The 27,855-nt window shown below is 39.3% G+C and overlaps 1 protein-coding gene across 1 annotated transcript in view; it reads right to left on the bottom strand.

The window, feature by feature from the left end:
- SP2353 (EGF like, fibronectin type III and laminin G domains protein pikachurin) overlaps window positions 1-27,855 on the bottom strand; it is a 507,832-nt gene that overhangs the window by 247,818 nt on the left and 232,159 nt on the right. The gene's annotated exons all lie outside the window — the stretch shown is intronic.

The raw sequence follows: 27,855 nt of genomic DNA on the forward strand, positions 1-27,855 counted from the left end.
AATCAATAAACCATGCAAACAGGGCCTTTGTTTGCTAGCAGGTGCTAGCAAGCCACAAGACGTCCATGCTTCTTCTTACTTCTAGAGCCACAGGCCTTGCTATTCTGGCTTCCTTCCTCCTATACAAACATAGTCATGTTTGATCATACTTGTTCGTGTGTATAGCTAAAGATCGTCCGCTGATAAATAACAGTGCTGTATAACCAGTCCAAATTCTACACCAAAATGTTCTAAACCGCGCGACACGAAAATGCGACCTTCAAGGTCAACAGTTTCCTTGCTCCGCTCTTCACCCCTCGCCCAGTGACGCTGTCCACATTTGTAGCTTCGTCTCGACACGAACAGGTACAGTTTTTTGATGTCAGTGATGTAAAGTGGGCTGTTACAATTACACTAATAGTATTAATTACAATGAAAATATCGCCCGTAAACCACAGAAAAGTGGCAAACATTACGACAATAACGACCTCAATACACAAAGTGAAATTATTATTACACATCCGTACAGTTTCTTTTCAAACGTTAGCTGTAATTCCAGAAATGGCAAATGTTATTAATTTCAAACAAGTTCAGGCATATGGCGTGGGCAGAACGAATGTTGAAAGCATTAAAAGCTGCATACTAAGACACTACAAAAGAGAGAAGAATATAACCGGATTAGATTAGTTCCATAAGAAACTGGTGCTCAGGTCTAGTTTGTTTATATGATCGTGGAAACCTGAAAATGCGAGACTAGGTTTAGCTGCAAAAATAAACTTACGCGGTTAAAAAAAAAAGGATTAAGAATTGTGCTCAGTATTTTGAATGTTTTATTCATGCGTTGAAAGTATGTGTTATTTTCTGTCATTTCGTATTAATGAAAATTCGTATGAAACGTTAGCTAGTGGTTAGCGCTATGAAACCATATATATATATATATATATATATCTTGAATTAAAGGAGACTTGACACAAAAATGACATGATAAATGCCACGTGTCACTTGAGAATTTCACCAGCCCGATTAAGGCTTGGTCGGTGTATCATGCCTCTACGTTCCCAATTGACATTTGCCTTCTTGATGGAGAACTGGTAACGTCGCCGACTTGTAATCAAGGAGTCCCGGGTTCCTCGACACCCGGTGAAGGCAATAGTGGTTCCAGCCCTACTTTAAACAATGAACCCATTCCGATTAGATTTTCTGTATGTAAAGTGAACTCAGCATTCAAAAGTGACATGTGTCGTGTGTCGCTTATCACACGCTTGTGAAACTTCCTTAAAACCGCTGACGGTGAACTAGCAAGACGTCTACAGCGAATACAAAATGCATGTGTGCGCTACATTTATAATATCAAATTTTTTGACCACCTGACCCCGGCTTTCAAGGACCTAGGCTGGTTCGACCTTTCCACTCGCCGCCGCTTTCACGCTCTTACAGCGCTTTACAAAATAGTAAACTCACGAGAGCCGTCCTACCTACTTTCTCGATTTCAACCCCTAAGTTCAGCACACACCTTTGCCACCCGTTCGAGAGGCAACTCTCTGCTGGCCATTCCCTCCCACAAGACAACGTTCTATGGAAATTCCTTAACGGTCACTGCTACCAGAGCGTGGAACGACCTCCCCAACGACATAAGAAACTCTTCTTCTCTTCTCCAATTCAAATCAAAATTAACAAATCATCTTCTGGAGTCAACTTACCAGAACTGAAAACAGGGAAATAAAATAAAATTAAACCTTCGTGTAAACTGGTAGGACCAACACCCACCGACTTTTTCTGTAATTTGACTATGTTTGTTGCGTGTGTGTTTATGTTTTACGTGTATTTTTTTTACTTAGTGTGTATGTATTTTTGTCTTTATTTTTTATGTTTTTTGCGTCTTTCTCTTTTATTTTTTCTTGTGTTTTTCTTTTTTTTGGTATCTCAATGTTCTTAGTTTTTTATAGATTTCATTTCTTGGTATCTTAAATATTTAGTTTTTTATATATTTACCATACAGTTAGCTATAAAAATCAATTTATAAAATGTAATGTAGAGATGGTTAAGTGGAAGAAAAGGCTTGTGCCTTAACTTCGCCATCCAAAACAAGGAATAAATAAATAAATAAATAAATAAATAAATGATTGCATTTCGTCACAAAAACAATATATTTAGTCTCGCACTTAGTGTGCCTCATTGCGCCATTACTATTATTATTATTATTATGTGTTAACGTCTGTTTTAAGACTATTAAATCATCAATAATATATATAAGGTGTGTGATAGGGATGACCGGAGATGTCCACTCTTCAGAGGCATATCCTCTGCCTCGGCTCAGACTTAGAATTGGCCTCCAAGAGCCATACCATGTGTGCCCAGAGGCCGAGGTAGAGTTCGGAGGCTGAGGTGCAGTTTGGAGTCTGAGGTGCAGTTCGGAAGCTGAGGTGCAGTTTGGAGTCTGAGGTGCAGTTCGGAAGCTGAGGTGCAGTTCATAGGCCGAGGTGGAGTTCGGAAGCAGAGGCCGTGTGAGCCTAGAGACCAACATTCAGCTCTGAGGCTGAGGCCGTGATGGGGTTCGGAGGTTAAGGCCATGTGAGGTCAGAAGCCGTGATGGAGTTCGGAGGCTGAGACCGTGTGAGGCCGGAGACCGACCTTGAGCTCGAAGGCCAGGCCTCATGAATCCGAAGTCAAACGGAATCTCAGGTTATGACGAAAACATACCACTTGTTATTTTTACCATACTTGCATAAAAACCGTGAAGTGTTTATATTTTTGTTACATATTACGGACTCACATAAGAGAAGTATTAAAATGGTCACAAGCTAGAGTGAAAAGAGGCATCAAAACACACAAAAAAATTATAATTAAATGCCATTGTACAGGTTATTTATTCTTGTATAAGATGGTGACCACAATAGTAATAACGTATTTGTTCATGGCTGCTTAAAGGGAATGTGTGTTTTATTAGGTAAGTTACTAAAAAACGTATCTAGTTACAGTTGCCATTACTTTGCTTCTAAAAGTAACAACTAAGACATCTGTTCTTCGTAGTGCATGGTATCCCAGTGTTACTTGAACAAGTAAAAAACAATACAACAAAACATGTTTCATTTTGAAAAAATAAAATCTAGTTCTGTATTTACAAGGTAACGTAAAGTTACAATTTCACGTGTAATTTTGATAATGCGTTACTACCGCAAGTACTGAAAAACTAGCGCGTTATGTTACTTCCCAACTCTGTTTTTGAACAGTGGTTACATAGGATACCCAGTGGCTAATCGGGACTGGACCTACAATTTAGAAGTGTTCATCCCAGAAAACATAGAAACACATTAATTTCTCATGATATGTGCTATATAACTTTCTGCCAGAATTTATTAGTATTACTACCTTTGATACAAATTTGGGGGTGTGATAATCAGTAGACACTCCTCCCCTATCCTGTCGTTAAGTTGCAACCACTCACATCTCGTAGTTGTTGCCGTAATTAAAACATATGTAGGATTTAAAACACAATTTCCAAGATATAACAGATTCCATCCACTTCGCGTGAACTAAATATGTATTCAACAAACTTTCTGTTGCTAGGATACAGGTGAAGTTCTTATACCTCATGCAAAGCAGATATAACTTATACTCAACAATCCCAATATAATTTATGCAATATTAACATAAAATAATAAATATATTGTATCAGTCGTCATGAAGGACTGTCACAAAGAGAGCACACGAGCAAAAAAAAAATATGCGTCTAATTTCTATGGCATTTAAGTGGTGTGGTTCCCCCACCACCACCACAAAAATCCATCTTCACCTTGCCCCCTATTTTTTTTCTGGTGCCGTCGCTGATGGTGATGCTTGATTGGTTGAGTTTCAGTCAAGTCTACTTTATGCACAGAAGGCTAATCGGGATTGGGTTTACAGTTTAAAGTGGGATCTGAACCAGTATGTGCCTTTTCGGGTATCGGGACTCCTTGATTACAAGGCAGCGACGTTACCACTACGCCATCAGGGAAGGCCAGATAACGATGTATAGCACGTAAGTACACATTTTGGGACATATTTGATTGTTTCAAGCGTGAAACAAATAAATTCAGCTAGAATAAATTCTCTAAATGAAGCAAGGATGTGGAGGATGCTATTCCACCCGGCAAAAATTTTCCACTTCAAGCGCTGGCGTGTATCACTTGTTATGCCATACCATCCTCCTTATCACACATACACACACACACTAACGTAGTGTAGTAATATAAAAAGAGTACCTGTCTATAAAAGGCAACCTTTGTCTCGTTGCATACTAAAATATAGGGTGTCCCAAATAAAAGTATACCGAGATAGGGTTGGGTATACTTTTATTTTGGACACCCTGTATATTGGTGGCTCGTGAATTCTAGATGTGTTCAGACACCATAATAAGGTACCTTATTTGATGAAGTTGAATTGAATTAATAAGCATCTGCTAGAATTGCACTCAATACACATGAGGACAAAAAACAGGACAGTAAGGCTAATCGGGACTGGATCCGAATCACTATGTGCCTTAATCGGGTATCGAATTCGAGGGTGTACTACGTGGAAGTGAGGTTGACAGTTGGGTGTTCTACGTGGAAGACCACCACCTTACAGTCCGTAAATATTTGGAAAACGATACACTGCATCAAACAGATGTATGCAACAAAAATATATTAATATGAATTACGGAAATGTTTGGGTTTTTTATGTCATTTCCTTAGAAATATAGCAACAAACACACATATTTCTCATTGTTATTGCTACTTCGTTGTGAAAAGCGTTAAGGTCACTCAAATGATAAAATAACGAACTGGAAAAATAATAACCAGTCAACTTCCTGTATATTGCAGCGATCCATGAAAGCAAACAGGGACATGTGGAAGTAGTGCTACAGATATTCTCGATCTGGGTGTGATGAGGTGTTCAAGAAAGTGATAGATGTTTATGGAAAGGAAGAAAGGAGAATCCAGTTTCTATCTAAAATTGTATAGAACGCCAAAGTATTTTCAATTCAATTTTAATTTTATGATATAGTAATACTAGTAGTAGTAGTAGTAGTAGTTGTAGTAGTAAGTAGTAGTAGTAGTAAGTAGTAGTTGTAGTAGTAAGTAGTAGTAGTAGTAGTAGTAGTAGTTGTAGTAAGTAGTAGTAGTAGTAGTAAGTAGTAGTAGTAGTAAGTTGTAGTAAGTAGTAGTTGTAGTAGTAGTAGTTGTAGTAGTAGTAGTAGTAAGTAGTAGTAGTAGTAAGTAGTAGTAGTAGTAAGTAGTAGTAGTAGTAGTAGAAGTAGTAGTAGTAGTTGTAGTAGTAAGTAGTAGTAGTAGTAGTTGTAGTAGTAAGTAGTAAGTAGTAGTAGTAGTAAGTAGTAGTAGTAGTAGTAGTTGTAGTAGTAAGTAGTAGTAGTAGTAGTAGAAGTAGTAGTAGTAGAAGTAGTAGTAGTAGTAGTAGTAGTAGTAGTAGTAAGTAGTAGTAGTAGTTGTAGTAGTAAGTAGTAGTTGTAGTAGTAAGTAGTAGTAGTAGTAGTAGTAGTAGTAGTAGTAGTAGTAAGTAGTAGTAGTAGTAGTAGTTGTAGTAGTAGTAGCAGCAGCAGCAATAGCAACACTACTACTACTACGACTACTACTACTACAACTAATAATAATAATAAATAATAATACTCCCTCTGCTCAGTCGGTAACGCGTCTGACTACCATGCTAAACGTCCCGGGTTCGATCCCCGGCAGGTTCAAATCCAAGAACTTTTCTAACGATGGAAGCGGCCCCGGCGCCCACCCAGCGTAGAATAACATGGGTACCTGGGGGAAACCCTAGGGGGTAAAGACGGTCAGGGGCGTGATGCTGATCACATCACCCCCACTCACGACCGGATCAAGAAAGTGTGGGGCGTTACCCCCACACCCTCTATGCGTCTTCATGTCATGGTGCTATGCACAGGGGAACACTTTACTTTTTTTTTTTACGAGAATGAGCCATACAACGTTATTACTCAAGGATCAGTACAAATTTGCCGATCAAGTATCCAAAAGAACATAAATAAAAAGTCACCATTTTGGCATACCGGACTATAATTATGGGACAGAGGGAGTAATAATAATAATAATTATTATTATTGTAATCAGTCGCAGCGATTAGAGGGACCAAGGGAGTGAAGTTGCCCCCCCACTCTTTGCAATTTCTTTCCCCCGAACTATGCTAAACCTTATGCACCAAGGGAATGTAAACTGTCCTCCCCCCCCCCCCACGTATTGAACCTTGACCCCTGGTGGAACCTAATTGCCGCCACTGATTGTAATCGTAAAAGTTTATATGACTGAACGGCAAGATATGAAATCTTACTCTGCCACCTCTGAGAAAAAAATCCTGTGGGCGGGCTTGGCTATAGTGCGCTCTGCTTCTCCCGTGCATATGAGAGCGCTCTTACACAAATGTAGAGAGCTGATCAGGACTGTGTTAAAGAGTACTTTATTTACAGTAAATGGGTTCTCTGCAAAACGTTAAGTTTTCCTGTAGCCTATATAGCCAACGTTTACATTGAAAAGAACTGCGTCCATTTAGAGAAACACATGTTACCTCGGCTGCTGCTTTAATAGCCCCGTCTTTCATGCTTTAGCTAGTTGGGCGGTATCTATTCTTCAGAGGGATTGCAGCTACACGAAAATTTAACATCCATTAATGTCAGAAGCGGGGGAGAATGGATGCGTTCGCCTGTAATCCAGAAATATGTTTCTTGAATAGAGAAAAGGAGCGCTTACTAAATTTAATTTTCTATTTTTGCTCTGTTATGGAATATTCATTTATAACAAACCTGATAAATACTATAATCGAGGATCAATACAAATTTTTCACATCAATGTCTCAATGCAAAATATGGCACGTCTTTGATGAAAATGAGGTCGTGTCGGTAGGGTGCCTGACTGTCACGTGGAAGATCCGGGTTTGATTCCGGTGCGGTTGATTTCAAGTGGGAATTTTTGCAGCAATGTATCTGCATACAGCTGCTCTGAGGTTCACTCAGTCTCTAATAAATGTATACTCTGGGGGGAGAGCGTAAAGGTGGCCGAGATCGAGAATGTGTGGGGATCTATGTACACATATTCATGGCACGGTGCTATGTGTAAAGAAAACGTTACCTTACTGTATTTGTAAATAACTGAAGATTGCTCAAATGGCATAGACTATGCCTTTCATATTTAATATATCGGATCGATTCTCGAAAAGTTCCGAAGAAACATTTTTGGTTATCTAGTCTGTGTGCTAGCTATAGCATTCTCGAATGTAAAGTTAGGAAATCCGTGTTTTAATAATTAACCTACAATTAATAATTAACCTTTCGGTAGGACGTCTGACTCTCACTAGAGAGACTCGAGTTCGATCATTTTCAGATGGAAATTCTTTCAGCAATATCTCTGCATGAAGTGGCTCTGACGTTCATCCAGCCTGTAATTCGTAAATTTCTACCTGTGTGGTAACCCAAGGGGCGTAAAGGCGGCCGAACCGTGGTGCTAATCACATCATTTCAACGATTAGCCGCAATTGTGAATGTGTAATGCCCTACTTCACTCCCCCTTTCCCATAAGCTTTAAAGCTGACTTCGTGGCGGAATGGTTAGCATTGTGCGGTACAACGTTATGGGTTCCGCGTTCGAACCCCTGTTCTTAGTGGGTCCCTTTATCAATTTCATCATATCATCACTCATCCTCATCTTAGCGATTAGCTAAAAGTGGCAGAAAAAGAAGTAAAATAAACCAAATCAACCACAAGCATTTGTGGCAGGTTGCAATGGGCAGTGGGAATTTTTACCCCTTACTCTTCATACCCAGACATAAATACTTCATTAATTGAATGATTGAGTCGGTGTATTAAGTCCACTTTATGCATAGTGAGGCTAATCGAGACTGGACCTACAGTTTAAAGTGGGATCCGAACTAATGTGTGCCTCCACCTGGTATCGAACCCGAAACCCCTTGGTTACAATGCGACGACGCTACCATCGCGCCATCGGGATGACCTTACATGCATCATCAAGAATACTTTGATGTGTGAAAATCATTATACCCTGGCAGATTGCCGTTAAGCTTGTAGCCTAACGTTATATTCTTTAGCTTGTAGATAAAAGTGTTACTTTATTTCCAAAATAATAATAATAATAATAATAAACCTCGAAAGCATTGTGCTTTCGAAAAATCATGATGTCTGAAGAAAAGCAACGCAAATGTGAGATCGGGACGAAGCCTCCCGCAGAATGTTTTTTCAGGGTGGGCTGCAGTGTTTAAAGTGGGTCAAAGGTGGGGTGATGCTTTCCCCAAGCATCCCCAGTACTAGGATAATTTACATATGTACTTACATTTCTGTCTTTCACGGCACCGCTCGTCCATGTTCTTACGTTACAATTTCAAAATTTGAATTACATGATGTCTTTTCAGATATCTGGGGGAGGAGTGCCCTCGCTGGCTCCCTTACTTATCGAATTCCTCGCCGTAACGCCGTTAGCAACAAGGAGGTTGTTTACAACGGAATCACTTGCAGGACCAGCTCTCGGATCGACATACTTAAGGGACAGCTTGGCCCATGGCTATCATTCAGCGGAAGCACCTTTCCGCATATAGTCCACATGATGTACACGTAATGACGTATCAAGTGAGGCCCACACGTTCATCAGCGACTGGCGAACGTAATGCACTACATATTAAGCAACGACCAGGTGCCATAGTAGATAATGGCCTGCTCGCAAATTAGGTGGGTGCTATTGATACATTGTTCCTATGAGGCCCCTTATTTTGCAGGCACACTGATATCCAGCTGTACCTGAAATGACAATTCTTAAATACCATATATTATTAATAGCAGCGAGCATTTTTATCATCCTTAAGAATTATCTGGAGGAAATGCTATAATTATACCACTGGCACTATCTCTTACTTCTGTCTTCCCTCCATACCACACTTTTCTCTATCTTCCATCTGTCTCGCACTTTTCTTTTCTTCTCTCCCTCTATATATTTTCCTCTGTCTTCTCTTTGTATCTTAGTTTTGTTTATCTGTAATACATTTCCCCACCTTCTCTTTGTTTTGCACTATACTTCTTTAACTCTCTTGCACTCGCTCTATCAGTCTGTACCTTTCTACGCATATATCTTCCCTACGTCTCGCGCTTTTTATTCCTCTTCCCTCGCCGTCTCTCTTTCCTTTGTTTTTTTATGTATCTAATTGCTATTTTGCTTTATGTCTCATATTACCCTTTGGATGTATCTACTTATCCTCTCTCTTTATCTCTCTTTCTCTCCATCCCCTTTCTGTATGTCACTCTTGTATTTAGTACCTATGTCTATCGTTTCGCTTCGTCTTATCACCTCCACTCTCTCTTTTTTCATTTCTTTATCTATCTTTTTATCTTTTCCCTCTGTTTTCTCTTTAAATATCACTTATCTTTTTCTTCCTTGTCCCATATTTTCTTCTTCTCCTTGTCCTGTAGTTTTATCTACCTAACCTCTCTCTCTCTCTCTCTCTCTCTCTCTCTCTCTCTCTCTCTCTCTCTCGCGTTTTATTTCTTTCCCTTCCCTCTGTGTCGCATGTTTCACTTCCTACCACTTTCTTTTTCTTCAGGTTTCTCTCTTACGTCACTTTTTCTCCCCATCGAGAGCTCTCTTTCTCTTTTCCTTCCCACGCTTACATCTCTTTTGTATTCTCTTTGTATCTCTATTTTCTCTTATCATCTCTTGTCCTCGTCATGGTGCGCGTTTAGCTTCCCTGACATAACTGCATCTCGAAAGGTGGGCGAAGGCACCGGCTCCCGCGCAGGGAATACTTGAATGTGTTCAAGCAAGCGGAGAAACGCGACAGGATGAGCAACATGGAAAGCTCCTTGGGTGAATGCGCTAAAGAGATAGCATTTCCTGGATCTTCCTCGCTGGGAACACAGCGCCACAATAGACTCTCGTCCGGGGTTCTTTTGCGGCTCTGAAATGGGAACGCTCGCCTGAAAGCAGACAGACAATGCATCAGAGTCCGCTCACCGTGTATTATTTTGATAACTCTTTCGGGCTGGGCATCCGAAGAAAGCTCCATAAAAAGTGAATTATGTTACTCTCTTGGAGAGAGGCGGTGTCTTGGTGGAAACAAGAGAGGAGACAATCTCTGGTGGAACGGAAAGTGTTGGGACTAGTACAGTCGGCAGCAAAAGTCACGGTACAGTAACAAGAACAGACATCATCTAAAATATGGAAAGGACAACGGAACTTTCCAACCAGTAAGAACGCTTTCAAAAAGAACCTTGTGTAGTTTTTAATTTTCAACCCGGATACCACGCGATGGTAACGGAGGCTCATATTTTTCATTACTACTCAAATCCCAGTGAAAGCAGAGAGCTTAATTGATTTGTTGTTTTAAGTCCACTTCATGCACAGAACGACTAATCGAGACTGGACCTACAGTTTAAAGTGGGATCCGGACCAATGTGCCATGTCCCTTCACCGGGTATCGAACCAAGGACCTATTGATTACAAGGCGACAACAACCACTACGCCATTGGAGAGGTCCAGAAGATTATAGGTTTATATTATGCATTGCTTTTCAACTACTTTTGGCTAATAGCAACGATAGGGATGAGTAATGATGCTAAAATTGATGAAGGGACATTCTCAAAGAACACCCACAGCCAGGTCTGGATTTGAACCCGGGACCCCTGGCGTCTTAGCGCGCTGTGCTAACCATTCCGCCACGGGGAGGTTGGTAGAGGGAGAAAACTACCAGTACCTTGTAATAATCTGTGCTTCCTACTGCTCAGAGCGTTCTTGCATATTGTCACGTGCAGATGGCAGATGACAGATGGCAGCACGCCATATAAAGAAGAGCAGAGTTCATTGTAGAAACTGGAGAAGAGCGATTACATATATTATTGTAAATGAAAAATATATAAAGGAAGAGTATAAAAATTATAGAAGGAGTGAATAAAATGTTGTATATAGCCTATTAAGATAAATAAGAATATGCTCGTAGATGAAACAATTATGAAAATTAATAAGTAAGCAAATGATTCCAGAAATGTATCTCTCTCCTTTGTGATCTTCTGACGAGGAGAATATCGTCACCTTTTGTATTTGTGCGTCCCTCGGTGGCGCTGTGTTCAATTAGACGCCCCGAAGCACTTACGGTTGCGCTTCTTATTAGACGCACTGGGCCATAGGCAGCGCTTGCTGTTAGCGATCCTGGGCTATTCCCCTTTTGGTCGTTACATAGGAGGTGGCGCTATTGTCAGTTTAGTCGACCCTACTCTTTCTATAAGTATAGCTTGTATCGTTTGCCAAAGAAACGGGGAAAGTGAGCGCATATATGTAATAAATAAGATTATGCTTTAAAAGGAAAGACAATAAATTAGAAGAAAGAAAAGAAGAATAAGCCTTCTCAAAATTAGAAAGAAGAAGAAGCCTTTTCCTAAATAGAAAGAAGAAAAGAAGAAGTCTTTTCCAAAAATAGAAGAAAGAAAAGAAGAATAAGCCTTCTCCAAAATTAGAAAGAAGAAGAATAAGTATTTTCCTAAATAGAAAGAAGAAAAGAAGAAGAAGTATTTTTCAAAAATAGAAATAAGAAAAGAAGAAGAAGTATTTTCCAAAAATAGAAAGAAGAAAAGAAGAAGAAGCCTTTTCCAGAAATTACGAGAAGAAAGAAGAACAAGATTTCCTTTCAATTATTCATATATGTATAAGAAGAATATAACCGACGTAAATTTGGAATCAGCATATATATATATATATATATATATATATATATATATATATATATATATATATATATATATATATATATATATATATATATATATTTCAATGTATATACAATCTTCGCTATATATTTTCTCTGTATTGTGTATAGTTTCCAGAATATAGATCCGCATTTAACTATATCCTCTTGGCTATAAAACGCTTTCTTATTTGGAATTCTCGAATAAAGAACCTATCCCCTGAGATTAAGATATCTGTAGCCGTGGTATAAGTTTATTTTAAGAAGTGCACTAGAGGGACCTTGCAATATTTAAGTTTGCCGATTTCTGTGGTAGTGCTCTTCAAAGTATAGTGAGATACAGTGGTAGCTCCCGTGAGGATCAGAGACGTTTGTTTATGACTCCAAAGGGTTTTAGTGACAATGACCTCATTTGTACGTGGCTGACCGCGCAGATGTTTGAGTTTTTTTTGTTTTAAGTCCACTTTATGCACAGGAAGGCTTATCGGGGACTGGACCTACATTTTAAATTGGGATCCGACCACAATATGCCTCCACCGGATATCGAACCCGGGACCCCTTCATTACAATGCGACGACGTTTCGCGAAGGTGTGATTGATCTGCGCCTTAAGTAAAAATAAATACCATTACAAGATAAAGACCTCCCCGATGTCTTCGTCGCCTTGTAATCAAAGGGTACCGGGTTTGATACCCGGTGGAGGCACATGCTGTTCTGATTCCACTTTAAAATTGTAGGTCCAGTCCCGATTAGCCTATCTGTGCATAAAGCGGACTTAAAAAAAACAATTCAATCAATCAATCATTACAAGATAAAATATTATGTGAAACGTACTTACGGCAGCATGTTTGATTTCATTTGATTATTTTGCGTCGCTTTTCTGCTCCGCTTGGCTAATCGCGAAGATGATATTAAGTGGTACTATTATGAAACTAATGATGGGGCACTCCAACCGAAGCCCATGACATTATTGTGCGGAGGTCGGTTTACGGCAGTATATCTTTGTTGGGGAAGTGGCCGAGTTTGTTATAACCGTGAAGATGGTTGATTGGGAGCGGGGGTGAGATGTACAAGGCAGAGCGTGGGAGGAAGGAAAAGTTCTGAGGCTACTGAGGGAGAATAATCAGAGGCATGGAGGGATGCAGGGGAGCGACAGACTCCTTCGCTGGTCCTAATTAGATGTGTCAATCTAATGTACAACTACTGGAACGCAAACCAATCGATCCAAATCAATCAATGAGGAGAGAAGTATCGGAGAATTAGAAATGCTCCAACTCCATTCATGTTCTCTTCCGGACTTGTTAATACAATATCTTTTATATTTTGGTCGTTGCATTTGTATATACGAGGGTAAGTCAGTAAGTAAGTCACAAACATTTATTTAAAGAAAACAGTAAGTGAGATACTAACTTGAAAACCGCTTTTATTTTTCAACAATCTCCACCAATATTGATACACTTATCATATTTGCTTGATCAGTCCCCCAAAACCTTTCGCATAAAAGTATTTGGGCTGCTTCCCCAGCCACAGTCGCGCTTCACGTTCAACATCTTCATCATCCTTAAAACGTTTTCCGCCACGTGCGCACACTTTTCGGAAATTCAAACGATCATGCATTATGCTGCAGGTTAAACCATGAGAACACCCTGTTGCAGTTGTACGTCACTCGGATGTAAGCTAGAAACTCATCTCCTCCCCTGTAACACCTCCACATACACTTCTCGAGCACGGTCGCCATTTTTAAACTAAGCTGCCTATGCGTGTGTCTGATATTTAGAAACTGCCAACTGAATATAATCAAACTGGATTGTGCTGCCACCTAATGACACATTTAGAAACTACCCACTACCATTTCATCATTCTCACATCACTTTTTGACCAATTTACTGACTTACCCTCGTACTTATCACTTTCACGTTTCTGCCACTTTTGACTAATCCCCATGATTTATTGATTGATTGATTGATAACGCTCTTGATTGAATGATGTTGCTGACCACAGCTGGTAGTTAAAAGGTCTTTTCTACTGTTATGGTGGCCGATCCTAGTGCTGGCAAGGGAAGTGGCGAGCGGAGAAGCGAACAATCCAGCGCGATATGAAACACAGCAGCCAGTAGAACGAGGTTCACGTAGTACTTTTTCCCGCCATGTCGTGTCTCTCGGCGCCACCTCTGTTGTCTGGTTGGTCTGCGGCGTAATCCCCGCTTTCCACCTCCCTTGCCAGAGCTAGGGCCGGCCGCCGTAAGAGTGGAAAATACCTATAGTTGGAACTGATGAAGGAATACTCACAAAGGTCGCTCATATCCGGCCAGGCCTCGTATACAGAACTTTCAGTGACTAGACAGTGAGTCGAACACTGAACGTTCTCTGACTCCGAAGTAGTTTTTAGTTATGGTATGGATGAATGTGTTTATTATAAAGAGAACATATATCATGTAAATTTTGATGTTCAAACCTCAGACTTTCAACTCACAAAAATCAAGACACGGATACTATGATTCACTGACAAGTAGTCTCAACTTGATTGAAACAGAAACCATAACCTTTAACTTTAATGATCCAGTAACTATAACTTTTAACTTGCTTATGCATACACCAGAACTTTTAACTTGATTGAAGTTGATAGCATAAGTATACCGAAACTTTTGACTCGAGAGTGGCAAAGGCAAATACCAGTACATTTGACTCGGAAATGCCAGATGTCAGTACATCTGACTCAAGGGTGACAGACACAGGTATTTTGTTTACGTAATAATGAAAAACACTGTTTATTATTGTGAATCTTTGTCTGAGGAAGACCCTATTAGAGGATGGAAACGTTACGTTTTAATGTAATTTTTTTCTACAATAAATTTTGCCTTGGTAAGCATTTGATTGTTTTACTAATAAAGAATTAGACATTCACGAGAACATTTAACTACAGGGAAGTAGATTCTAGATGTTTCAACTAGAGCTGGACAGTACGTCTTTTACTTTAGCGAGACAGAATATAGAGGAAAGTACTTCTAATTCAACTAGAGGTAGATGAAACAAAGACAAGTAATCTGAAGTTAATCGGTAAAGGCTAGCGGTTCTAGACCAGGAACGTAGCAAACATTCAAACCGCCTATTTACTAGCCTCATAAAATAGGAAACATCAGTATGAACTGCAACGATCAAAGTTGAGAAAGACCGAGTTCCGGCAACTTGGCGAGAGTCTCATCGCGGATGCCTCCATGGAATGAGATTAATTCCTTCTTCCTCATTCCAGAGCATCATCACTTGAGAAGAACACTTAGGCATTTTTCCTCGGGAAAGTCGAAAAGTGAGCAAAACGGCGGAAGGAAAATGGGGATAACTAATTCTTGGGAGGCCATTAATATTTTTGAAACGAGGACAATGCGCCGTCCCCTCCATTGGTGCCTTCAAATTGCTCCTCCGAGCTTCTTCCATCGCACAATCAACGGGTAACTTCTTCGGCGGGAATCGAGAGAGGGGGAAGGAGTTATATTGAGACGCTCCTTTACAAACTTGGCTCACGCGGTACCACAACGCTACTGGCACCCTTGAAGCAATTTCCTCCCCTGCCGCCTTTGACCACCATATTTCAGGCTCCCGTAATTAATTCCAGAGGATAATTTTGGTTGTACCAGACACAGAGCTCGAGCGGCGACAAAATGAACGCCACCGCAGACGGAGAGAGGGGATTCTGCCTTCTGCTATCGCCATATCCTTTGTCACCTTCTTTTCTCCCTTTGCAGGAAGGGCTGCAAGCTGAGGCAGTCTCCCCCAGCTCCCCTTAATTCACATTAATGTGGTGGCGGGAGCTGTCGCTTGTCGTCTGCTTCTCCGGCGGCGAACAACCACGAAACGGACTATGCAGGAAAGGAAAGGTCCAAGAAAGACGATTACAGCAGATCTGACACACGGCAAAGTGTTCCAAAGGTGCCGACTAAGGGGTGAACGAAACGCTTTTTCTACCTCCCCCTCTGCTCCTCTGCCCTACAATATCAATTCAAGTTAACAATTTTTATTTTAAATGAACAGAGGAAAAATGTAAACTAACTTTTTTGCAATCGTGAAAAATTATTGCATTTCCTTTTTATTTTCTGAGGCTATGATCTTGGTGTGAAGATCGTGCATCTTCATGATGTGCACTCGGGAATTCAGATACTCCTAGAATGCAAAGCTTAACGGTTATAAATTCGGTGAGCGTGCAGTCCATTCCACAAGTCCTCTGCAGTTAATTCAGTGTTCCGAAAATGTACTATCCAGTCAGTCACGCACATTAAAATGAATTTCACGTTTTGGCCAATGGTGCCGAAATTTGCAAATAATCTGCAATTTTTCTGTGGAGGCTACGCATTCGTTGAAATTGATTATCACTATGGTAAACGCGTTTTGTTTATTCTCGACTGATGACAAGTCAGTGCTGTGTGTAGTGCACATTAATTCGCATGACAAACATACGTTTGCACATTTCCTTACAAATATGGTTAATTATTTGTCATTCTCGTGACATGACAAACAATGGATTTTTGCAAAGTTTTTTTTTTTATTATTGGTGCGTTGCAAATCTGTATTTCTCTCGTTGCGAGAAAAATATATTTAAAACAATGTCAAGTCAATGTCCACAGCAGACATGTTACAGTCATTCGACTGGTGCTGATTATGGAACAAATGTTGTGTTTTCTGTTACAAGAGGTGAATTTGGGATTACTAGTTCCATAAAATACCATGTTTGAACCGTCAGCGTTGGACAAGAGCTGTGGTCTTAAAGCAGAAAGAAAGCCAGTATTTGAGAAACGATTTCATAACTGAGCTACTTTGCCAGTACACTACTACTAGCTTAGGAAAAAATAATACGAATGAACTTGGAAAAGTAATCTTTCGGATAAGTGAGAAGTCAGAATATATCTACCCATTGTAACAAGTGAAGTCATAAGGTCAATGTGAATTAGAGTGAAGCCATAATTTCATTGTAAAATAAATAACCAAATCATGACATACTTTTACTCTCATTTTTTAAGAGAGGGGTAGAGACAAATGCAGAGAAACACAGAGAGGGAGAAACAAAACAAAGAAATACACACGCAGAGATAGAGAAAGAGAGAGAGAGAGAGAGAATTCAAGAGACCGAGAAATACAGAGAGAGACAAAGATAAACACAGAGAGAGACAAAGACAGAGAAACACAGAGAGAGACAGAGAAACAAAGAGAAAGACAAAGAAACACAACAAGAGGAAAAGAAAGAGAAAGATAGAGAAGAAAAAAATAGATAGGGAAACATAGAGAAGCACAAAGAAACACACATCAAGATAGAGAATGAGAGAGAGTAGGACAGAAAAACAGAAAAAGAGAGCGAAATACAGAGAAAGACAAACACAGAGAGAGACAAAGACAGAAACACACACACACAGAGAGAGAGAGAGAGAGAGAGAGAGAGAGAGAGAGAGCGAGAGAGAGAGAGGAGACAGACAGACAGAGAAACAAAGATAAAGACAAAGAAATATACAGCGAGCGAGAGAGAGAGAGAGAGAGAGAGAGAGAGAGAGAGAGAGAGAGAGAGAGAGAGAGAGAGAGAGTAAGACAGAGAAACAGAGGAAAAGAGAGGGAAATATTGAGAAAAACAGAGAGATAGAGAGAAAGACAGAGAAGCACGCAGAGAGAGACTTAAACAGAGAAACACAGAGAGAGAGAGACAAATACATAGAAACACACACAGAGAGAGAGAGAGAGAGAGAGAGAGAGATACAGAAAAAACAAAGACAGAGAAACACAGAGAGAGACATACACAGAGAAACACAGATAGAGACAAAGACAGAAAAAACACAAAGAGAGAGAGAGAGAGAGAGAGAGAGAGAGAGAGAGAGAGAGGAGAGAGAGAGAGAGAGAGAGAGAGAGAGAGAGAGAGAGAGAGAGAGAGAGAGAGAGAGAGGGAGAGAGAGAGAATGTTGGTCTAATATTCCTCAGTTTATCTTCCAACTGAAAACTCGCCCATATCATCAACTTAAGCGATTCCAATTTGCATCCTACGCACGGATTTCTGAAACTCACAGAGTGCAAAGGTGAAAAGACAGCAGCAATGCCTCTCTAGAAAGTAAAATAAGAGATCGCGGAATCGAAGTTAGAGCCCAAAAAAGCATCTCTTCTTTAGAAAGTAGAATTGATCCTTCCAGAGGAGATAGAGAGTGAAAGTTTTGCGTCCCTCCTCCTCCTGTATTTTCATTAAAGCATTAAGAGGGATCAGGGAGGTGGGTGGGAAACGAAACGCAGCTAAAGGGAGAAAAAAAAGAGGGAAAATTTTCCACGGTAATTAACCGGAATGGGAAACCAGGAGACGAGAACAAAGAGTGCTAATTAGTAACCTTCAACGAGCCGCCCGTTCGTCGTTTTGGACCTCGGAAGGCGAATGACGAATGGTTGGGAAATATCAACGTCGTTTGCTTCAGCTCAAAACTCGATTAAAGGACGGGAGACGAGAAGAAGACCTAGGAATTGCGACGACGTCAGATCGTAATTCTGCAAATGTAACATCAATTCTTGGCTCAGCCTCTTCGTTTGTCGGCATGCAAGAAATTTGCTCGAACGCTTCAGCCCGTCCTGACAGAGTTTCGACACCTTCTCGCATAAAAGGCCTGGGCAGACACTTTTAATTTGCATGTGACGTCATTAGTGATAGGTCGTGGAAAATGATGTTATGTAGCATGATCAAATATTTATAAATGTATGGCCAAATGTGTGGTTACATATGTAACACCGCGCAAAAATGTAACTGCCATGAGCCGACCTGTGTGGCAAGGTGGTTAGCACACATCATGCCAGAGTCCCCTTTCATCATTTCCATCTTATCATTACTGATCCTCATCGTTGCGATAATCAAAAGTGGTAAAGAGACAGAAAATAATGTAATTAATTCAATCATAACTACCATGCACTAATGCGCATTTTTACTTTTTGAAAAAAGAAAACATGATCAACATGTGAAGTACAATACGTACAAAGAAATATACCCATTATTATTGGTAAAATCAACACTGTAGCAGCCAAAAGAACCGGAGTTCCAAAAATAATTTAAGCTTTTTGGCACTTGGTTAGAAGCAGTACATTTTAGGAAAGAATATATAGGTAATATTTATTGTGATTGGTAGCTGTAGTCGTTTCTTCGGTAAGGATGTCGAATCGACTCTTCCTAATACAAATATGTATGATACATCGTTGGAAAGGGTATTGATCAAGGATTCCAGAAATGTAGGATAAGGTGAGGAAACAATTGGAAGTGGAAAAAAGAAAACATAGCTTTAAGTTTGTAAAACCTCCATTAAAAATGAAATATAATGAGCCTAATTTTCGTGAAGATACAAGTCTAACTGCCTAATTAGTTATATAAGAGTTGTTGGGTTTTTACAGTGTATTTATGCTAAGAGTACCAAACCTAAAGGACCTAACCTAACAACGTAGGCATTCCTCGAGAAACGTCACAACGCAATGTTGTCTTCATGTTGTGCGATAAGGGAGACAAGTGAAGTCAGGGTCTCCCTTATCGCACAAGGATCAGACAACCTTGAACAATAAAACAACCTAAACCTATATATTTCCCCCCCAAAAAAATTGCAGAAAAAACTATTTAAAATAACGAAAATAATTTAAAGCTTTTAAAAAATAGAAACTTCAATATCCAAAAATAAAATGAAAATCATACATACGGGTGAGAACACGAAATAAAGAAAGTTGAATCCTAGTGGAAATTCGCATACATATCCACGTTAAAAACCAAAGTTCGACCTGGCAACACTGTGTCTTTACAAATGGATTTCGATAAAGGAAAGCACGTATGGTGAGTCATGTAAGAAAGTTTGTATTATTTCACAGAACACGAAACATCTAATTGAAAAATGCACAGTGCCAAATCGAAGCTCGAATTAAGTACTATACCTGTGAACATATTTTTCTTTTACGCCGAAATAGTAAAACAAAAGGGTCGATTGTGCAGTAGAGCCGTTTCTTCCCCCCTCAATCCCGTTCCCTCTCACGAGTTCATTGGTCGAGCCCTCTCGAGTCACTACTTGCGCAGAGACTTACTTTCGTTCGCTCGCTCCATATATTCCATGGCCAGAGTATACGTCACATATTCCGTAACACTTATTAGTATAAAGTATTTGAATTTTTGTTCTTTAGCATTTCTACCACTTTTGTCTATGAAGATGAGTGATGATGATATGATGAAAATGATGGAAGAACCCTCACAAAGGACACACAAACCAAGTTGGGATTTGGACCAGGATCTTCGGTGGCAAGATCGAAAGTAGACCACTTAACGGTCCGCCACTAAGCCGGCCCTAATACTAAATTTATCTGACAAAAAATACGGGAGAAACAGGCAACTTTAATTAGAAAATCTTCAAAAGACGGATTTTATATACAATCACTACAATTGTGTAGAATCAAGTTCAATATACAATATAAATATATCCCAATAAAAATTATGTATTTTACAAATCCTACATCAAATTATGCTTTTCTGTATACCTATGATTTTCTAAATAATTATGTTATTATTATCATGAAGAAAATTATAATTAATACAATTTCTACGATAAGAAAACTGGCAGAGGTATTCCTTTACTTGCTTTACTTTTGTAACCTTCGATTAGTTCATAAATTGAACAATGAAATGTGTTGAAATATGATGGAGCATCCTACTTATCTAGTTTAAATTTACACATTATCGAATTAACAAATTTAATTTTGTGTAGAGTGCTTAAAAACTCATGACATACCTGACATCTTGATTTGTTTCTAAGAGAAATCCAACAATCCTCAACAAAGACTATTTGTTATAATCAAATGTTAAAATGAACAAATGCCTACGTTATCGCTTTACCATTACTTAAAATTAACATATTGGTTACTGTGGATTAACGAAATTATTAAACAATAAAATGTTCGTTGTTAAATATAGGCACCATAGTTTTACTCACTTGAAATGTCCGTGGATTTACGAATATGAATAATGAGTTTGCCAATCGATCGCAGGAGATTATAATGTTATTTGTATAAAATTAGCATATAGTCATTTCACTCTGATTGGCTAATGAAGGTAATTTGTTAAAGCAGGATTTGTAGGTTATCAAACCATTGTAAGTTTCCGGGCCTCCCCCATGGCGCAGTGGTAGCGTCATTGCCTTGTAATCAAGGGGTCCCGGGTTCGATACCCGGTGGAGGCACAAGTGGTTCGGATTCCACTTTAAACTGTAGGTCCAGTCCCGATTAGCCTTACTGTGCATAAAGTGGACTTAAAACAGCAACTCAAACCAAACCATTGTAAGTTTCCGTATTTTTCTTTAAATACTTTCTCAGACATTAATAAGTTGTCTAAATTCGATTGTCCATAGACTAACAGACCAAATACTGAATAAAAACTGGCCAGTTTATTTACAACCTAGCGTTAAATCTGCATTTAAAAATAAACTGGGCCTTTAGTTTTAAAATATATCATCTATCGTCCGTAAGAGCATTGCCAACCTTCGAACAATTTTTTACTCATCACAAAACTAAAGTTTTTATTAAGACTAAAATATTTATGATAAAAAAATTCCTCATCAAAAGCCATACTTATGAGAACAAAATTATATTGAAGGCAAACTTGTGTTTATTGTCCCCTTTTATTAAAAGAAAATAGCAAACTCATGCAGTTCACAATAGTATTCTGCACTGCTTCTACATGTATTATCTTCTTCCGTTGTTGTCTCTACTTCTTCTAGCGCGAGTTGTTCCATGTTGACTCCGATAATGTTATATATTATATATAGAGCTCGGAAGTTCAGGCATTTATTTTCGTTAAAATAGGCATGCAAAAAGGCATTTATAATGTGGAAAATAGGGGTACTGAAAATGAAAAAAAAACAGGCAAAATAACCCGAAAAAAGGCACATTTGGAAGTCGCTTACTTTTATCTATAATTTCTGGCAAAATGTTAAAATCTACATTGGGAAGAGCATTTCAATTTTCACCAAATTCACGCACGTAACCATGTAACTTACCACTTAATGGCACACTAAATTTCGGCATGATGACAACTACACGATCCTTTCCCTCCAAAGTGCAGAACTAAACTAAAGATAGAGAACTTGATTTTGGAATGCATGCAAAGGTCCTTGGGCATTAATGCTGTTTCTTGTCAATAACGTCCTGACACGGACGCTGGGGACGTGATGACGTAATTGTGCAGATGTTCTGCAACAGGTTTTCAGCAGTCAATCATGCACAAGGAAATGTTAACCGAAAGGCAATATCCTAACTCAGCATGAAATACTTTTTTCTCACACTTTTCTCCTTCAGCAATGTTGAAACATGTCTGAGTTCAATATTACTTAAATAAGGCGAAAATAATTCACATAATAAACGGAAGAAAAATAAATGCCAACAACGTTTTTTGGTAGAAAAATAATTTATATACACACTTTTTTTAAAAAAATAATGGTCCAATTTCATTGAAGAAGGCCAAAAAAAAAGGCATTATAATTAAAAATAGGCAGTGGGGTCACAAATAGGCAAAATAGGCAAAATGAAAAGGCTTCTAAAACATTCGAAACAACATAAAAAACGTATATCCGGAAAAATTTTATCAATATATCCAGTAGATAAAAAGAGGCATTTTGCCAAACTTCCGGGCTCTAATTATATAAAATCACAAATTGTAGTAACAAATCATGACTCTGGGAAACAACCTAAAGCTAAGAACCGATTAAAACATGACGGTTTTGTGTTAAGCATTGTTTTTGTATAAATTTTCCTAAGAAGTTTTCGTCATAATGCTTCATGTTTATTGAGGAAATTATCTGATATCCTCCAAAATACAGTAACCAATACCACAAATGAAATTTCATGAAAACAAAAAAGGTACTAATCCAAAGGATTTTACTAATCATATTCAAAAATGAAAAAAGCAAGATGAAAGAACTGACATTTTCTGACCCTGTTGATCCTTTTCCAATCATGAAATATATCTCGTTGGAATAATCAAGTTAATATTTCAAAATATGAGAAATGCCACATGCTCTTAGAATTCCTCTATAAGCACTGAGAAGATTCTTCGTATTGAATTGAATAGAAATGAATTCATTCCTGGCGAGATAGTTGTACGTTTCCTGGCCAACCTGAACATAAGGTTATTACAAATTTCTTGAATTTTTCAATGGATGTTACAAGCACATTGAAATCTTCGGAATTTAGAACTTCATAGTTGGATGAGCACATTCGATAACATAGTTCCTGTCAAATTCTTATGATCTAGATGAATCCGAATAGAAATGTATGTTAGAATCTAATTTGTGTGCATTGGATTTATGTTGCAATTGTAATTATCTAACTTTGCATATTTCGCTAATCGCTACAACTATTTGAATTTTGAATTTGAACTATTGCCTTAAGTCCACTTACTGCACACAAAGGCTAATCAGGACTGATCCTACAGTTTAAAGTGGGGTCCAAACCACTGTGCCATGTGCCTCCACCGGGTATCGAACCCGTCCATTGATTAAAAGGGAGAATGAGTGATGATTAGACAAGAGGTCCCGAGTTCGAATCTAACCCTGTCCACGTCTGTTCTTTGTGAGCGTCTCTCCATTAATAGCACCATATCATTACTCATCTTCATCTTAGCGATTAGCCAAAAGTGGCAGAAAAGCGAAGTAAAGTACGAGGCAGAGAGAGTGATGATTCGAAAGGGCATCACAAAGGAACACCAATGCCAAGGTCGGAACTCGAATCCAGAGCTGCTGGTACTGGAATTATGAATTGCGCTCGGTCACTGGGATAGATAAGCCGGAAATCATTAATCTGGGATATTTTGATAACAGTAATTTAATCCGGTGCCTATATCCACAACTAAGCCTCGTCCTTTAAGAGCCATTACAGTTAACCACAAAGGCTTTGAAGGTCTCCAAGGCAACCGAGCAACTTCTGGACGAGGTTTCTCTAACAACCTGTCCCCTCTTTCGGCTGGAGAAGAAAAGGAAACATTTAAACTTTCTGACGCCCACCATCAGAGGGCGACCGGGTACCGAAGGAAAGGGAACAAGAGCATTGATGAAAAGGGACCATTACACTCTTCCCTGAATTAGGATCATTTTTCGTCCCAAAGATTGAGTTTCCACTGAAGACCCTTGTTCCTATGGAAGAACGACAATGTCGGCTTCAGGAATGTTTTCAGCGCAAGAACAAGAAGTCGAAGCCACGATTGTGGCAGCGCAAGGTGTTTCCAGACAGTATTGAGAACCGTCTGTAATTCCAGAAGGACGCCGATGCATTTGTTAGGAGAGAGAGAGAGAGCGATCATTGTTGGGGAAAGGAAAGGAAGGGTTGAATGGGAAAAGAGGAGCTCTTAGACCCCCTCTCCCCCTCACCTCTCCTTCAACGTCCTTGGTCTCTTGCCAATGGAGCTTCGTTGTGACTTACGGTGATACTCTTCCTCTCAAGACACTGCAATGACTTTCTTTCAAAATGAATGCGCAATGCGGGTTTTCTCAGCTAATATTTTTGTACGTTCGGAGACCGGGTCCCCTTCCAATTTCCTCTCCGTCTCATTATAAAAGTCTTTCCCTATTTTCTCTTTAAAATTATCCCCATCCCCTCTCTTCTTTCGTTATTATAACACCGGTATTGTCGCCAATTTCGCAGCGGCTGCTAGGATATTTCAAAGGTAATAAAATCCGTTCATAAAACTCAAAACTAGGATATAGCCATTCCAATGTTTCTAACTCCATTCTCAAGACTGTCCCCTTCGGATAATTAAGACAATTGCAATCTTTTCTGCCCATCGTCACATGAACCGTTTTGAACCTTGAATAAACTTAAGTTTCAGCTTTTACATATCGAGCAAAAAAACTCTTTACATGATCTTGTTTTGAAGAACCACGTCTATATTCACAGGCGTAATCAGAATTCTTTTCGGGAGGGTCTGGAATCGTAAAGGTTTTCAAGTGTTTTCAATGGGGACGGTACATACAGTGAGCTTTGGAACTTTCTACTCTCAAGAAGAGCAATCCGGGATCATTTTAAAAGGGGTTGCATTTACCGCTCAGGTTTTCCCCGAGTTCTTCGCTGCTCTTATTTGAAAATGTTGATTTTCTCAAAATTTCGAAGGGAGTTGTCGCCCCGTCTTCCCCCTTCTGCCTACACCAGTGTCTATATTAAAAAAAAAATGATCAATATTCGTTTCAGACCATTCAAATTAACATTAACGTGGATTGAATGTCTTGTTAACTGAATTGCTTTATAGTCTTACTAGTAGTACCAGCACAATTAAATCGACACGACTAGTGGCCTATTCTGTGGACAAAATTAAAATTACATTTTAGTTACATTTCATCTGAGTTTGAAATCCTGGATGCTGAAAAAAATATCTGTAGATGCGAATATAATTCACATGAATAATGGCAACATATTCGCGTAAAATATCATTCAAACAGGAATTCTGACATTAACATTGTGTGAACTAAACAACACTGGAATATTGTGTCAACTTGTCCTGAATCTGGTGTACGGTGTCACGGGCTAATTTAATAAATTAACTAATTAACTCAACTGAACTAACTCAACTGAGCTTAGCAACGCAACAACGAAGAATCGCTCGCCTCACCTGCTGGGCGAATTAAACATTACATGAATTATAATACGGTCAGGATAAGTGTCTAACAGTCGGAGTTACCAAGAATAAACCTAGGAGGATTTGATTGATGACGTTACATAATACTGCGGTGTTTCTGAATATACACATATATTAAAGCACAGATAAATACACATTACATCTTGCCCTCTTTCACTCGATCTCACATTCATTCTCTCATTCTATGGCATATTGCGACAATATGACAAATACAAAGGTTAGATTATTTACTACTTTGACCATACTCTTGCTATGTCTTGGCTACATTGCCTTTTACAATTTATCGTTTAGGATTTTAAGTATAAAGTGAATAATTGTTCCTTGTGCGAACCCCTTCTATCTTTTCTGAAGGTATAAATATATTCAATGAACTATCGTTTGCTGTTAACATAAACTCTCATCTTTAAATTGATTACTCCGCCGGAATACCGATGCCTAGGGATGCCATAGCACTGATTTAAGTAATGCAATGATTTGATTTACGCAGATTCGCGGTAGATAGTCGTCATCTTTCTCACACACGCACATGGTTGGATCTTACCTTCGCTGCATTCCCTCTGACCTGGGTTGGGTGAAAGTGGTCCTACAGTTTTGGAAGGCCTCCACACTCCATTGTTGCACCTCGCGGTTATCCTGTTTGGCGAGAGTGGATCGGTCGGCAGCTCCATCTGGCATCATCGGATCCTGGCTTCACTCGTTCACTTCGCAGGGACGTCCAGGACGGTATACGTACACTGTCGACTCCATACGACAACTTGCGCAATAATAGGTCACTTCTTCGCGGTCACTCGTAGGTACAGATACGTGACTTGGGCGATGAGACGAACATACGCGATGAGCCATTCGCGGTTTCACATGGATATCAAATGTTAATAACTTTTACTACTTAGGACGTTGTTTCGGACGATTGACACAGGTGGACGTGTCTGGCGTTACTCTCACATAAACACACGTATGTGCACGGATGCGTAGACGGCGAGGGGGAGAACGACCCCCTGGTTCTATTCTGCTCTACTCCATGGCTCTGAAACACTCACTCGAGGAAAAACAAATCCAGACCTCGGGTCCGCTTGAAACTCGCAGCTCGGTCGCGCGTAGCTCACACTCCGGTGGCGATTGTAGGCAAAACTGTGGCAAAACTGTGTCTCGCTATTCCAAATCATCCCTTTTATTCCAGATTTGAATGTGGTGACGCTCAACCCTCTATGATCGGGTGCTTGTTTATTGTTTCTGGTGCTTTGACCGTTGTCCTCCTATCCTGGTCAATGCTCACTCCGGTCCTTAATCTCTGGTAGCAGCCCCTCGTGCAGAGATTAGGCTAACTCTTCCTCCATTGTATTCAGTCACGAAAAGCAAGGACAACTCAGTAGGGTAGATTCTCCCTTTCAATTCAGCGATGAATCTTTAATAATTCATAACTCCCGTAGTTCTGTTCTGATTAGGCTCAAATCTTGGAATCAGTACTTTCATGATGTGGTCTTCCGCTGGTTAAAACTCATCCAATTCGGTCCATTGGTTTAGAAGTTGCATTTTTCTTGCTATTCCCATAAGAATGCATGTAAATCCGAATTCGGGCGGAAAACGGTGGTTGAGCAAGCTAGTGCTGGCTAAGACAGTTCGCTAGACACCTGTATTCGCAACGGATATTAATATTACCAATTGCAATTAATTCCTACTAACGGGCAATTAGATTAATTACTTGTCACTCAATATTTGACCGTTATAACGGCACCGCCCTTGAGAACGTGGAACACAAACTCGTTGCGAAAACCATGCAGGAAATCCATGCGTGAACGTTAGGCAAGTTAAGTTTCGTGGTGTTATTACTTGTGTGATTCAGTAGGTTAGGTTTGGTTGTTTTGAAATTCCCCATGTTTTGTACTGATGGTTAGACTTCAAGCTTCAAACCAAAGTGGAATATAATCCCCGACCATCGAAGTATGAAGGCAGGATTGCTATGGCAAGCGGGCTGATAAACGTACATCCGTGAGTGAACGTTAAGCCAGTAAGTTTTGATGTTTTTATTTGAGCGTTTCACTAGGTTAGGTTTGGTCGCTGGGTTGTTCCGTTTCAAATCAACCAATAAAAAAATATTTTTGAAAATTTTGGATTCATATTTATTACATTTTTGTTTATTAATTTTGTTTATCAAGAGGACAAAAAATATAAATTTCAATTTCTGGGGGTTCGTGGTTCTTGTGTTATTGAATTTTAAAAAAATCAACAAAATTTCATATTTTGAAATCTTGAAGCAGCTGTAGATCTGAAACTATTGGACCTAGAGAGTTGAAATTGGTTTAATTCTTTTCTGTTGTTAATGAGCTTGAATTTGAAATTTAACATGACTGTCTTGTTTGAATTTTGTAACTTTAAAAAAAAAAAAAACATCAAGATCTCTTTTTATCATAATCTCAAAACATGTCTCTTAATTTTTTTGAAAAAAAATCCCTATTCGAGCACCAAATTTCATAATGGGATGCCAACGGGTTCCTATGGATTTTTTTGTG

The sequence above is a fragment of the Lepisma saccharinum genome, chromosome 1 (genome assembly GCF_977018435.1).
Source record: "Lepisma saccharinum chromosome 1, izLepSacc3.1, whole genome shotgun sequence".
In the NCBI taxonomy this organism is placed as follows: Eukaryota; Metazoa; Arthropoda; class Insecta; order Zygentoma; family Lepismatidae; genus Lepisma; species Lepisma saccharinum.